Consider the following 13,971-nt stretch of genomic DNA (forward strand, 5'->3'; position numbering starts at 1 on the left):
TATAGGGTTTCACATAGAAGCAAACCCTGTTACTAGGCAGGCATAATTTTCTTGGAATAAATCTCAAAGGAACACTGGCCAGGAAAAATACATTGCCAAGAATGTTACAGAAACCCTCTCGCATCAAGACATCAGTGCATCGAATCTGAGGACAGGTAACAAGAATGCAAATAGTTGGGGTTACTAATTTTCTTACCTTCTTACCTGGAACATATGAATTCTTTCCTCCTGTCAAGCAAGGGCAGCAGTCTAGCGGAAGCACCTGGAAGTAGTAGTGCCGAGCAAGGGCAGCCATCTTGTAACTAATTTAATATAATTTTAACTAATTTAATATAATTTTAACTAATTTAATAACAGTCTATTTAATCGTATGGTTGAAATTACTTTAATCGTCTAACACTTAAATCAATGGTCCATGAATGTACATGTACCTTTAGAGGAGAGTTGATTTCAAAAGGGAACACCTTATGGCATAATTAATGAGATTAACGATGGTGAAACACATCGGGTAAAAAGATGTGTGTGTGTGTGTGTGTGTTAATTCTTGTTTTGAATACTGATAGTATTTTTCACATGTGAATGCCTTAAAACACATGAATATCCCTAAGTGGTTGATTATTATCATCATATAAAAGAATTATGCTTTAAAATAGAATTCATTTTTAGGTAATATTTTAAGAATTTATCATCATGTATTTAATTTTTATCCCTATCACCTTTATTATGTGTTTATGGATCATGTTATTTTATTTCTTTAACTTAGAATACCATTTGTGTTAATTTAGGATTATGTATAAGTATTAAGATATATAGTTATATTTAGATACATAAGCTTATATATGGTGTATAATAAGTTAAAGGTAGATGATATTATAACTAGGTACATTTTGTGACGGGAGAATGATTTTGATTAAAGTTTAAAAGATTAGGGTATAATTTAAATGTAAGGGGTGGGTTAAAATGACAAAAATGAATTTGAGAGGTAGAACAAGGCTAGTATTAACCAGATAAAGGCTCATGTGAGGTAGAATTAATAGAGGTAGGCCAGTTTTTAAAGAGGTCCAAATTGCGCTACAACATGCTCAACAATATCATCAAAAATGATTTCCTTATTTGGTTCTATTAGAACTATTTTTTCCCACTCAAGTGTTAAAAATCAATTTTGGTGTGCAGTAAAAGAAAGTGAATATGATTGTGAAGAGATCCCCCAAGACTTAGGAAATTCACAACACCTATATTATAATACCCCCCACAATAATCCATGAATTTTAATGAATATGTATATATAATATTGATCTGAATTAGAATACATTAGTAATGCTTTGCTGATTCCCGATTCAAAAATAAACCCAAGATGTTTATCATTTGCTTTTTCAAGTGCTTAAGGATTCAAAACTTTTGCATAATTATCAGATTCCCATGAGAGTTTCTTATGTAAATGTTATAAATAATTTAAAATAAAAACATACGCTGAACAACAACAATATAACAACAAAGAGCATTAAAATATATCACACAACAAGCACATGATAAAGGAGCTCACCCCTCCTTAGCTACATCTCCTTGGTCCAGCTTCCAATGGCTTGGGCCTCTCTATTATTCTCAAATTACATCAAAAGTGTGTTTACAATGCTCAGATGCCTCTGAAACATGTCTCAATGAGTTAAGAATACTAAAAAATGGCTATATAGCCTCTTTTTTTCATCCCATTTGGATAAAAACTAAATTAGTTATGACTTCTCCCAGTTTTTTCCACTAATTATTCCACAAATTTTTCTAAAACTGGTAGAAAACTACATTTCCGCTCCAAAATTCTCTAAGCAAGAAAAAAATCGTCGCATCGCAGGCCATATCGTGTCAGCCATATCACAATCGCAATCAGCTAAGTTGTGGGCTCTTAACACTGCAAAATGCTGCGATGCGGGGTTACGGACCCAACAAGATATTAAGCCGGAACTTATAAAACTCCTACGTTCGAAATCCTCCCTCTTATCACAATCGGTAGTTCAACGACAAAGGTTTTATTACACGGAAACACTCTGATTGTGGACCCGCTGGGACTTTAAACTGTGACATATAAACATACATCACATTCGGGGTCTATTGCCTTGAAAACTCACCCACACCGAGACCGATTCCTGTTACTGTCATGATTGTGATATGCGATCACATCGCTAACCTTGCCTGGGGCCTGTTCTAGTCTCCCCTTCACCATCTGCAATATGTGATTGCGATTAGATCACATCGCAACCTGAACCTACCGGGGGTCGATTTGTAACACCGAAACACTTATTCACTGAAGACTTGCCACATCATCCCAATCCTACCATGTAGGCAAGTCAAACCTAAACTTTGACTTTCTATAACTTCTGCATACGAACTCGGTTTTGAGTGTCGTTCACACTCTTGGATTCAAAATGACGAGCTCTTCAATTTGAGTATGATTTTGACAAGATTCTGACACTTTGAAGTTTTAGCATCATTTTGAGCACCTGATCACTCCTACCCATTGGAAGCCTTTTGGACCCAAAAAGGATCACTTTCAGTTATTGAATAGATGAGGGTACTGTTCCCTCACCTTCCCACTTAAATCCACTTGGCATTTGATGGATGTGTATCTTTGAGACCCGCTTGAAGATAATCAATATTTCCTCTTTTAGTTGTCCTTGTCCTTCTGTTAGGTATAGTGTCTTGCTGAAGCACATCAAGGTATTCTGGAGAAAAGTCTTCAATAGATGGAATTTGAACGTTCTCTCCTTGATCTTCATTCAAAGGAGGTTCATATAATCTAAAATTTTCAACATTAACAACATAATATATTTGCATATATGAAGGCAAATCAAGCTTGAAAGCATTATTACCAATCTTTTCCAGAATTTTAAATGGACCATAACGAATTGGTTTCAATTTTTTACCTTCACCTTGAAGCCTTTCCTTGCTAATGTATAGCCAAAATTCATCACCTACTTGAAAGTGATGATCCACACAATTTTTATCATGCCTTACCTTATACTTGCCTTGACTCTTTTCTAGTTGTTCTTGAACTGTTTGGTGAATCAACTGAATTTGCTCAATGAATTGCTTTTCCTTGTCTATGTTACTATGTCCATCTACAACTACATCTTTCTCAAATATGAAATCCAAAGGCGATTTAGGCAAATACCCAAGACATTCCTCAAAAGGTGAAGTTAGAGTAGAAGAGTGTTTTTCTCGATTGTAAGCATGTTGAATATAATGAAATTGTTCATCCCACAACTTAGGATGTTTGCTGCAATATCCTCTTAGCAAATGAATGATTGTCCTGTTAACCACTTCAGTTTGCCCATCTGTTTGTGGATGAAAGGCTATACTTTTCCTCAATTTTCTGTCCATGAAGTTCCATAAACTTGATCAAAAATTCCCAACAAATCGATAATCACAATCACTTACAATAGAAGTAGGTAATCCAAAATGAACCCATACATTTTGAAAGAAAAGTTGAGTTGTTTGTTCAGCTGTAATTTTCTTTTTACAAGGCATTAACATGCACATCTTGCTGAACCTATCCACAACTACATACAAATAATCATGAACTTTCCTTGATAAAAGGAAGACCTCCTACAAAATCCATAAAAACACTTTCCCATGGTCTTGAAGGCATTAGAAGTGGTGTGTACAATCGTAGTTTCCTATTACTAGTCTTGCTGACTGCACACAATGAACAACCTCTTATAAAACATGACACACTTTCAAGTATACGAGGCCAATAAAAATACCTCTGAAGATTGACCACTATTTTAGTTACACCAAAATTTCTGGCAATAAGAGAAGTTTGTTCTTCTCCCTGTGACATTTACTCTCTCTCCCTATGGAACACAAAGTTTTTCCAAATGATACAACAGATTATCATGTACATGGTAGTCTAATTCCTTAACTTGGTGGCCCTGATTCAAGTTTAAATATACATCTTGAAAGTTTGCATCCTGTGCATATTGTTCAACATAAGTTTCAGGAAAAACATAATTATTCTTGAGTAAAATGGCTACATTTACAATCGGTCTAGAAAGCATATCAACAACTCTATTATATACCTTCCTTGTACCTAATTACCAAGTGGAATTGTTGTAAAAATCCCATCCAACAAAAGTGCCTTGACTACTACAATTTAGTTTGAGATTGTAGAGGCTGATGATTGGTGTGAATAATGGTTTCTTTTCCCATCAAATAATTCTTCTATTTCTTCACACTTTGTACCAATGCGTAAAGCTCTTTATCATAAGTAGGAGAGTTTATAACAACACCATTAAAAATCTCAGAATGAAATGAAATGGGCTTACCATGATGTAAAATAAAAGCAACCATGGTGTAGTCACTTGCATCTATCTGTATTTCAAAGGGTTGTTTCAAAAATAACAATGCCAAAATTGGGGCTGAATTGATCTCTTGTTTCAAAGCATCGAATAATTTTTTATGTTTTCCTCCCCATTGGAAGACAATCTTCACACTGGTCAACACATGTAGAGGAGCTTGTATGGAGGAGAAATTGGCAATGAACTTCCTCCAGTATTGCGCTGCTCCTAAAAAACTCCTTATTTCTGTGACTGATTTGGGTATTGGCCAGTTCACAATGACCGGAACTTTAGAGGGGTCAATCTTCAGCTCACCTCCTCCAACAATGTGGCCCAAGTACACTAAAGAAGTTTTCCCGAATTCACATTTAGATATCTTCATAAACAATTGTTCTTTTCTCAAGACATCCAACACTTCCTAACATGCTTGATACATTCTTCTTGTGATTTGTTGAATACCAAAATATCATCTAAATAGACAATTACAAACTGATCAAGAAATGATCTTAAAACATCATTCATAACTCTCATGAATGTAGCTGGAACATTACACAGACCAAAAGGCATAACCAGTAACTCAAACAATCTCTGTTTGGTTTTAAAAGCAATCTTTCATATTTCCTCCTCAGTTATTCTAACTTGATGATATCCACTTCTCAAGTATAATTTAGTAAAATACTTTGCATTTTTCAACTGATCTAGCAAATCATCTATTGTGGGTAATGGGTATCGATTCTTTATTGTGATCTTATTTAAAGCTCGATAATTTACACACATGCGCTAGGTTCCATATTTCTTGGGTACCAATACAATTGGTGAACCACATGGCGAAGTAGAAGGACAAATTACTCCTTTATCTAGCAATTCCTAGACTTGTTTTTTAATTTCTAAACTTTACAAAATTGACATTCAATACATACCATTGTTTGGGAGTGGACAATCTTTTTGTAGCTGAATTACATTATGAATCCCTCTTTTCGGTGGTAGTCCCTTTGGTTCTTGAAACATGCCCCCATATTGATTGACCACATCAACCAATTCATCTTTCAAATTCACATCACAACCTACAAAGGATTCCTGCTCTGTGTCATTATTCTACTTGATCATGAGCAGCATGAGAATCTTGATGGAATTAAACAGTCATTTCATTTCACCTGTGCTTGCCAAAGACATATTAAGTTTGTTGCAATGGGCTCTCACAGTGTACTCCACCCAATTTTTGAATGAATGGTATTTATTCTCAATTACGTGTAAAACAACCATCCTGTCATACAAATACAGATTTCCCAACACAATTCCTGAGATATCCAATGACACAATGTCTAATTCAACTTCATGAATGAAATTAGTGGAGGTTGCAAACCTGAAAATACATTTTCGTGTGACATGTAAATTAGCATCCTTGGTTATCCATCCCAACGGATATGGTTTGTGATGGGGCACGGTTTCCAGATTCATTTTCTTAACCAAATCCATAGAAATTAAGTTGGCCTACGATCCATTATCAAACAACGTATCGATTTTCATATGTTTGGAAATGACTCAGATATGGAATAGCTCTATTGAGTTTTCGTCATTTGAAACAAAATGGGTATTATTTGTTACGCTACTACTTGCTACGAATGCCTCTTTGTTGACCTCTTTGTTTGATTTTGCCATGACTTTTCCTTTGGTGACCGTGGTTGCGATTTTTGTTTCATCCCTTCAGTCTAAACCCAAGTATTGTTGTGCAACAACATTGGTATTTTGTTTCCCTTTATTGTTGAATTTATTTGGTCATAATTCTGGATGAAGCTTCCATCAATGCACTTCATCATGTCCTTCCTTGAAACAATTCTTGCACACGGGATTCTCCCCTTCTTTTTTAATAGAAGCATTTTTCTTCTGCTCTCCTTTAAACTTCTTCCCTTTTTCAACACTCCAAAATGGCTTCTTATTACCTTCTTCTTGTATATTTTTCCCTCTTTCTTCGAGGTGTGTATCTTGAACACAAACCTCATCAAGATTCATGGGACCGAACATAGGAATAGTATGTCAAAGATAGCTATGCAACCCTCCCATGTATTTCAGTAGGGTATCTTGTGACTGTAAGTCTACTCATAGCATAAGAGCTCTTTTCCTAAACTCTTGAGTATACTCTTGCACATTTTGACCTTTCAACTGTTTGAAATTTTTCCAATTCAAAATGGCTTTTTGCCTATGATCTAAAGAGTAGAACTGTCTTTTTATAGCAGGAATGAAATCAGACCAAGAAATAGAGATCTTACCATGTTTTTTGATCTCGTCTTGAGTCCTTGCTTCCCATTATACAAGTGTTTCACCCTCCATTCTCAATGAAACCAACTGAATCTTGATATCATCCTCTTAAAGGCTTTGAATTCTACAATACATCTCCAACTGAAGAATCCAATTATCCAACTTCTCTGCATTAACTTCTTCATTGTACATAGGCAACTCGAATTTAACATCAAGCTTCAGAAAAGGTGATTTACCAACTCCTTTTTAAGAATGATGATGAGTATGAGTAATGGTGGTATTTGTGGAAGAGTATGAAGATTCTTTCGAAGAAGAAGATGAAGAAGATGGTGGAGATGGTGGAGGTTTTCCTCCATTCCCATTACCTCCTTTTCCTTTATCTTCTTTTCCATTACCTCCTCCTAAAGAGCCTTCTCCATTGGGAGGCTTGGAACTTTCTCCTTGCAATTTGTTGTTCCTCTCTTCATAGAGGACCTTAACCATCTCTGTCATATCAAGGAAATCCTTTCTGAAGGTATTCTCATCTTCTGTCATGATATTTTCTCCTTCATGAGACATGGTCTATGAAGACTCAACTACAACATGAGGCTGTACTGATGTTGGAATCTCAACTGCAACTTCTACAACTTGAGGCTGAGCCTGTGTAGAAGACTTTGGAAACCTTTCTCTTCTTCCACTTGACCCAACTTCAGGGCTTTCAACCAGCTTTCCTTCACCTTTTTTGTGCTTTAACCTTGTAAGCATGACATAAACTTGTAAACAATTAAATCCTTCTTTCACAAGCAAATCTAGTAAGAAAAACTAGTGTTGTGATACCAGCTTGATTTGAATTGGATAAGATTAGTTATGTTGTGCTAATTTCCCATTCAGAAATAAACCGAAGATGCTTATCATTTTCTTTTTCAATTTCTTAAGGATTCAAAACTTTTGCATAATTAACAGACTCCCATGAGAGTTTCTTATGTAAATGTTATAAATAGTTTAAAATAAAAACATATGCTAAACAAAAACAATATAATAGCAAAGAACATAAAAATATAACACACAACAAGCACATGATAAAGGAGTTCACCCCTCTTGGGCTACATCTCCTTGGTCCATCCTCCAATGGCTTGGGCCTCTCTATTATTCTCAAATTACATCAAAAGTGTGTTTACAATGCTCAAATGCCTTTGAAACCTGTCTCAATGAGTTCAGAATACTCAAAAATGGTTATCTAGCCTCTTTTTGCATCCCATTTGGATAAGAACTGAAGAAGTTATGACTTCTCCCAGTTTTTTCCACTAATTTTTCCACAAATTTCTCTAAAACTGGCAAAAAAACTACATTTCCTCTCTAAAATTCACTAAGGAAGTGAAAATTTTGCTGCACCATAGGCCATATCTTGTCAGCCATGTCACAATCACAATTGTCTAAGTTGTGGGCTCTTAACACTGCAAAATGTTGTGATGCGGGGTTATAGACCCGACAAGATATTAAACTGAAACTTATAAAACTCCCGTGTCTGCAATCCTCCTGATTATCGCAATTGGCAGTTCAACAATGAAGGTTTTATTACATGGAAACACTGTGATTACGAACCCGACGGGACTTTAAACTGCGACATATAAACATATATCGTGTCTGGTGTCTATCACCTTCATAACTCACTCGTGCTGGGACTGATTCTTGTTACTGTTGCGATTGCGATATGCGATCACATCGCATCACATCATTAACCTTTCCTAGGGCCTATTTTATTCTCCCCTTCACCATCTACGATATGCGATTAGATCGAATTGCAACCTGAATCTGTCGGAGGCCGATTTGTAACACTGAAACACTTACCGCTGTAGTATGCGATTTGTGAGGGCCAATAGTGGGTTTCCACTTGACACCTCCTTATTCATTGAAGAGTTGCCATGTCATCCCAATCCTGCCATGTAGGAAAGTCAAACTTGAAGTTTGACTTGCTCTAACTTTTGCATACAAACTTGGTTTTGAGTGTCATTCACACCATTGGATTTATAATGACAATCTCTTCAATCTAAAGCTAAGTTTGACAAGATTCTAACACTTTTTATAATCTTGAGCACTTGATCAAATACCTAGGCTAGTGAGTTGGGTTTTATTGAGGTGTGCACACCTCTATGTCTATAAATGTGTTAAGTCAGTGGGCTAATGTACTAATATGGTTTAAAGTCAAATGCTTGGGTGGTCAACCAGAGAGCCTATGTAACAAAAGGCTAGAAAGATTTTCAAATATAACATTTAAATGCATTTGTATTAACAAAGTACATGATGGCTAGGACACCACAAAGAGAGAAACGTGAGGTGGTAGAACCAAACATGGTTCTTAAACCAAATGATACAATGCTCCTAAAATTAACTTTAGGAATACGATTAAAATATTATAATCTTAAACTATAAATAAAAGGAAAAGGGAAGGGAATATGACACATTCAACTTCCCTTTCCATCAGAGTAAGCCAATGGATTATTGTGGAACTGGTTTTGGGGAGAACAATATGATCCTAGCTACTGTAAATAAAGGACCTAGGTGTATCTAGATATGAGCACACCTCTCCTTGGGATAACTCAGGGAAGGATAGAGCCTTGGAGGTAAATGTGTAGGGACAAGTGTCCCTATATGGCTTTGGAGGGTACCTAGAGACCAATGAGGGTAGTTGTAACTCTTGGAAGCCATAGTGCACTGAGGCATTCTTGAATGATCAAGTTGGACACCTTGGAGGTAGTGATGTAGCCTGAGGAATTGTGATGGAAGAGAAGGGGGTGTACTACTTCAGTGTGGGGCTAATGGGGGTCGTGAGCCTATTGGTTGGAGGATTATAGGGTTTGGTACCTTGGCCCCATTCACATTTGGCACTCAACATGCACTTGGCTTGGGTAGCATTTGGAATTATGGAGTCATGGCCTTAGCTCAAGGGTGACTAAATGTTGAGAGAATATGAGTAGTGTGGTCTATGATTGGGTTGTGCATATGACTTTTGCAACTAATCAACAAATTTTATTAGATGAGTGCCCCAAATTTTTTTATGTTAGTTATCGTTATTAGGAATGTGGTCTAGCTATGTTATATTTGTGTTATTCTAATTACGAGATCAATAGCATTGTGAGTGACATCATCTCGATTGGGTAGTTTTGGGATGTTACATGTATAGTGATTAGAGCTATCTCCTATTGTCATTCACTAAAATCAAATAAAATAGGAAATGACATAGAGAATATAACCAAAAGGTATGCGAACCTTTTTTTTGCTCGATTTTACTAAAACAATAATGTATCTTGGTTCTCTATCCCAATGGTTTGGGTGAAGTCGATCGTACCATCTTCATATAAAGATACTACTAGAAAGCAAAGTTTCGATTATGTTAAGCCTTATATAAGCCCCATGTTAACCCAAAAAACCCCTTCTTAAGCCATATATATTGAGTTATTAGATTTCTATTTTTATATTTTATGTAGGCTAGAACCCCTCATGGTCCCATTTTATTATAATTGTATTACTTTGTCTCCTATATATATATATATATATATATATATATATATATATATATATATATATATATATAGATATATATATATATATATATATAGATATATATAGATATATATACACACACACACACACACACACACACACACACACACACACTAAGGATACCTAGTCTTATGATCATCAACTATTGTCTTGTTTATTCTATTTATTATACAATAAGGTTTCCCCCTCGAAGTGCACTGTAATTATGAGTTTCTTATCATTTTTTAGGTGCAAGGATCATAGCATTTGGTATAAGAGCTCTTGATTTCAGGGTATTTTTTCTTTAAATAAGTCATTGTGGCATTTTTGTTATCCAAGTTTTCTTGTGGGAAGAGGCCAAAAAAATCACTATGTTTTGGGAAAGTTACTACAACTTTCAGTTGGGACATCATATTCAGTTCACACTTGCGAAATTGAAGAAAATACATATTAGAGTATTGTAGAACAAATTTTCAGGTCCAAAAGGACTCAAATCTTAGAGATATATCGATAAAGCTTCAAACGTTATGGTTTTCTCCAAATTAAGGTATGTAACTTACTAGTGACCTAACTATTCATTAGAAGAATATGTATTTTCTTTTTGTTGTAATAAAGAGGAGCATTATTATTATTATTTTCCAACATGCCTCTAAAGAAAGGTAGCATACCAATTAAGTCTATTGAAGGTCCATCCTAGAGTCATGAAGAAAGTTAAGACTTAAAATTTAGGTTACCTCAATTAGAAAATAAAATTAATGAAATGGATGGTAATATGTTGAAAAAGGTGCATTTCTTAGGTTTTCAAGAAAAAACATAAAAGAGAAATGGAAAAACAGATGTATGAAAATAAGGAAGGAATAGAAAAGAGGATGAATGAAAATAAGGAATGAATATAAATGAAGATGATTTAAAATAAGGAAGAAATACAAAATTTGTCTATTTCCATGGAAAATATTATCTTGAAGAGGCTTCCTAAAAGGGATGTGGAGATCTAAGGAAATTGTGAACATAACGAGAAGCATCTTGTTGAGAATATCTCATATGAGAAGTATCTTATCAAAACTAGGGAGAACAAATTTTGAATCACACAACAATAATCATGAATTTTCAACCCAAAATCCACAACATTAGGGCTTCAAGTTAGCACCAAGGAAATACTACATTCTGAAGATTAATGTGAGAAAATTTGATGGTGATGATCTTGTAACATGGATATTTCGGATGGAGCAATACTTTTATCTACACCAGGTGGCATCATTATGAAAGGTAAATATTGCATCCATGCTTTTAAAACAAGACCAACATGTATGGTATCAATGGATTTGTGAAAGAAAAATGGATTTTATTATACTTTTTTTTGTCCATTTTGACATAGGAATTAATAGAACATCATGGGGATATCAACAACAACACTTTGTTTTGTCAATTGGTAAATCTTTGATAGAAAGGTCCCCTTATAGATAACATTCAAGAATTATAAAATTTGAGTTTCATAATAAAAAATATTTCAAATTCTAACTTGTTAGACCTATTTATGGGTAATTTAAAGAAATCCAACATGAGATGTGTCTCACTGAACCTAAATCTCTAGAGCATGCTTTCAATATGGATAGGAAAATTTAAAGTAAAAATATGGCCACTAGAAAAATTGTCACTAATAACTATAGAGAAAATCATGTTCCCTTTTCTAACCTGACAAAGTTGACTCCTGAGAAAATTAAATAAGAGAAAAGGGATTATGTTTAAACTGTGACAACGATTATAGTAAAGGGCATAAATTCAATGAGAATAAATTATTCTACATATATTTTGAAGATCAAGAAGATCAAGAAGTGGAAACCTCACCAAATCTAGACCTAGAAGAAACTACTCCAACAATATCTTGTCATGAATTGATGACATCAATACTCCACAAACCCTCAAGATTTGTTGGACACCTAATCCTGAATGGGTTAGTGTGGAAGTCGAATGGACAAAAGCAGTCCAAGAGACCTTGGGATCTGAAACCCAAGAGTCATATGTTGTACTATAAATGTATATCTCATGTTAATAAAAATGTATTGAATGTTTTATCTTTAATATTCTCTTGCTGTCCATGTGTGTTTAACATGGTATCAGAGCGGGCGAATTCTGGCCCTGCTCATATTTGAGCCATTTGTTTTGTGGCCTCTATGTGCATATCAGTTATGACATTTCTGTTCACTGTCCATAACACTCCATTAATTCACTGATAGTCAAAAATTTGATGCTTTTACTCTGTCGATTCCTTGGATTATCTCTCTGTTGTGCCTAATCGAAATTCATGCACATATATGCATTTTTTCTGCCAAGATTGTGCGTTTTGTCTAGACTGCGCACTCCGACATATGCGTTTTTAAGTAAATGTTGAACGTTTGTCTGGCCTGAACGTTTGACTCTGTGCGCGCATAAAGACTCCATGCTCGCTGCCCTAGGTGCTCCGCCATTTGCCCAAAGATGATAAGGATTCCGTTGTCAGAATCGACAGAGACAGTGAGAGGTTCATTCACTTTTTGAATTAGCTCCTGCGCAGGCCGATTTCTTCTGCCTTAACAGCTTTAATGCTCTCTGAGTGATAACGCCTTGCATACCCATCGAATACCAATGCTTTAGCACTGTTCTGCTCTGCCTCTGTCGTTCTGTCCACTGACATGCTGCGACTGTTCAACCTGCCGGATTCTGGTGAGCTGGTTCCGTTGAAAACTCACCTCTGACCATAACGCGCTGCCTTTTCCAGCGCTGCCTCTGCCGCTAGCTCATCTGCTATCCATTTCCTGTTGAACGCTGCGGCACCAAAGCTCTCAACAACCATTGTCTTGATACAATCTCTGTCTATTATCCCTCCGCCTTCCCAATACAAGGATCTGGTGTGCCGATGGTGATACTCCCGAGCAGGCACATACTCAACAAACTTGCCTCTTGTTCAACTGTGTCTCGACTCGAAGATCATCATAAAGGCTTTTAAACTTGATCGCAATTGAGTCCTGTGTAAACCTACGATCTATAGCGTTCTTCAAGGGAGCAGTCACGGAATAATTGTACTATGGAGAAGAAAATAGTATACAATCGGCATCAAGGAATTTTTTTCTGAAGCTGTCCACAACATCTGGAAACTGACCATCCACTTCAAGATCGGTGTTCAGAAAGGGAAGGTTGCTGATGTCTATCAGCTCTATCTCCATGCCCGGAATCGACTCCTCGACTATTTCAATGGCAGTACGAATAAGGCCACGGTTGTGAGAAGCCTTCCTGAGGGAACCGCATATGGCCACCACCTTGAGAACTCTGATATTGCCCTTCTGGTCAACAGAAACAATAGGTCTCTTCTTTTTCTGATGCAATGTGTTATTACATGCAGTTTCTGGTGGCGTTTCAGCGGCTGCTGCGACTCTGGAGGCTCCTTGAGCTTTGAAGCACCTTTTCTGAGGCTAATCTCTATCTGCAGTCTGAAGGTTGGTCAAAGAATAATGGATTAAGAATGATGGAGCTCTACGCATAGTCAATTTGATGAGAACAATTGGCCATGTGACCTGTAGAGTGCGCAGGAGCAGATGTGATGATAGTGCGCATATGCCTGTGCAATCAGCTAACGTACCTTTGTGTTGTCTTTCGCTGTTGAATGATCATTTCGATGCATACGTTGGAACCTTTGTTTACACTGCATAATTAATCAATGACTATTTGTATCAACTCTGTACGCATGGAAGAATAGGGATGCGAAGAGATCTCTGAGCCAGCTCCTGTCAGAGAACTATTGGCACCGTCCGAGTGCACAGAAATATTGAGAAATTTCGGGCTGCCTGCGCTGTCATAATTATTAAAGCAGTGAGTTGTGGCTATTGAAACTCTT

This window comes from Pinus tabuliformis, chromosome 7 (assembly GCF_031772625.1).
Source record: "Pinus tabuliformis cultivar Carrire ecotype Pingquan chromosome 7, CPIR1, whole genome shotgun sequence".
In the NCBI taxonomy this organism is placed as follows: Eukaryota; Viridiplantae; Streptophyta; class Pinopsida; order Pinales; family Pinaceae; genus Pinus; species Pinus tabuliformis.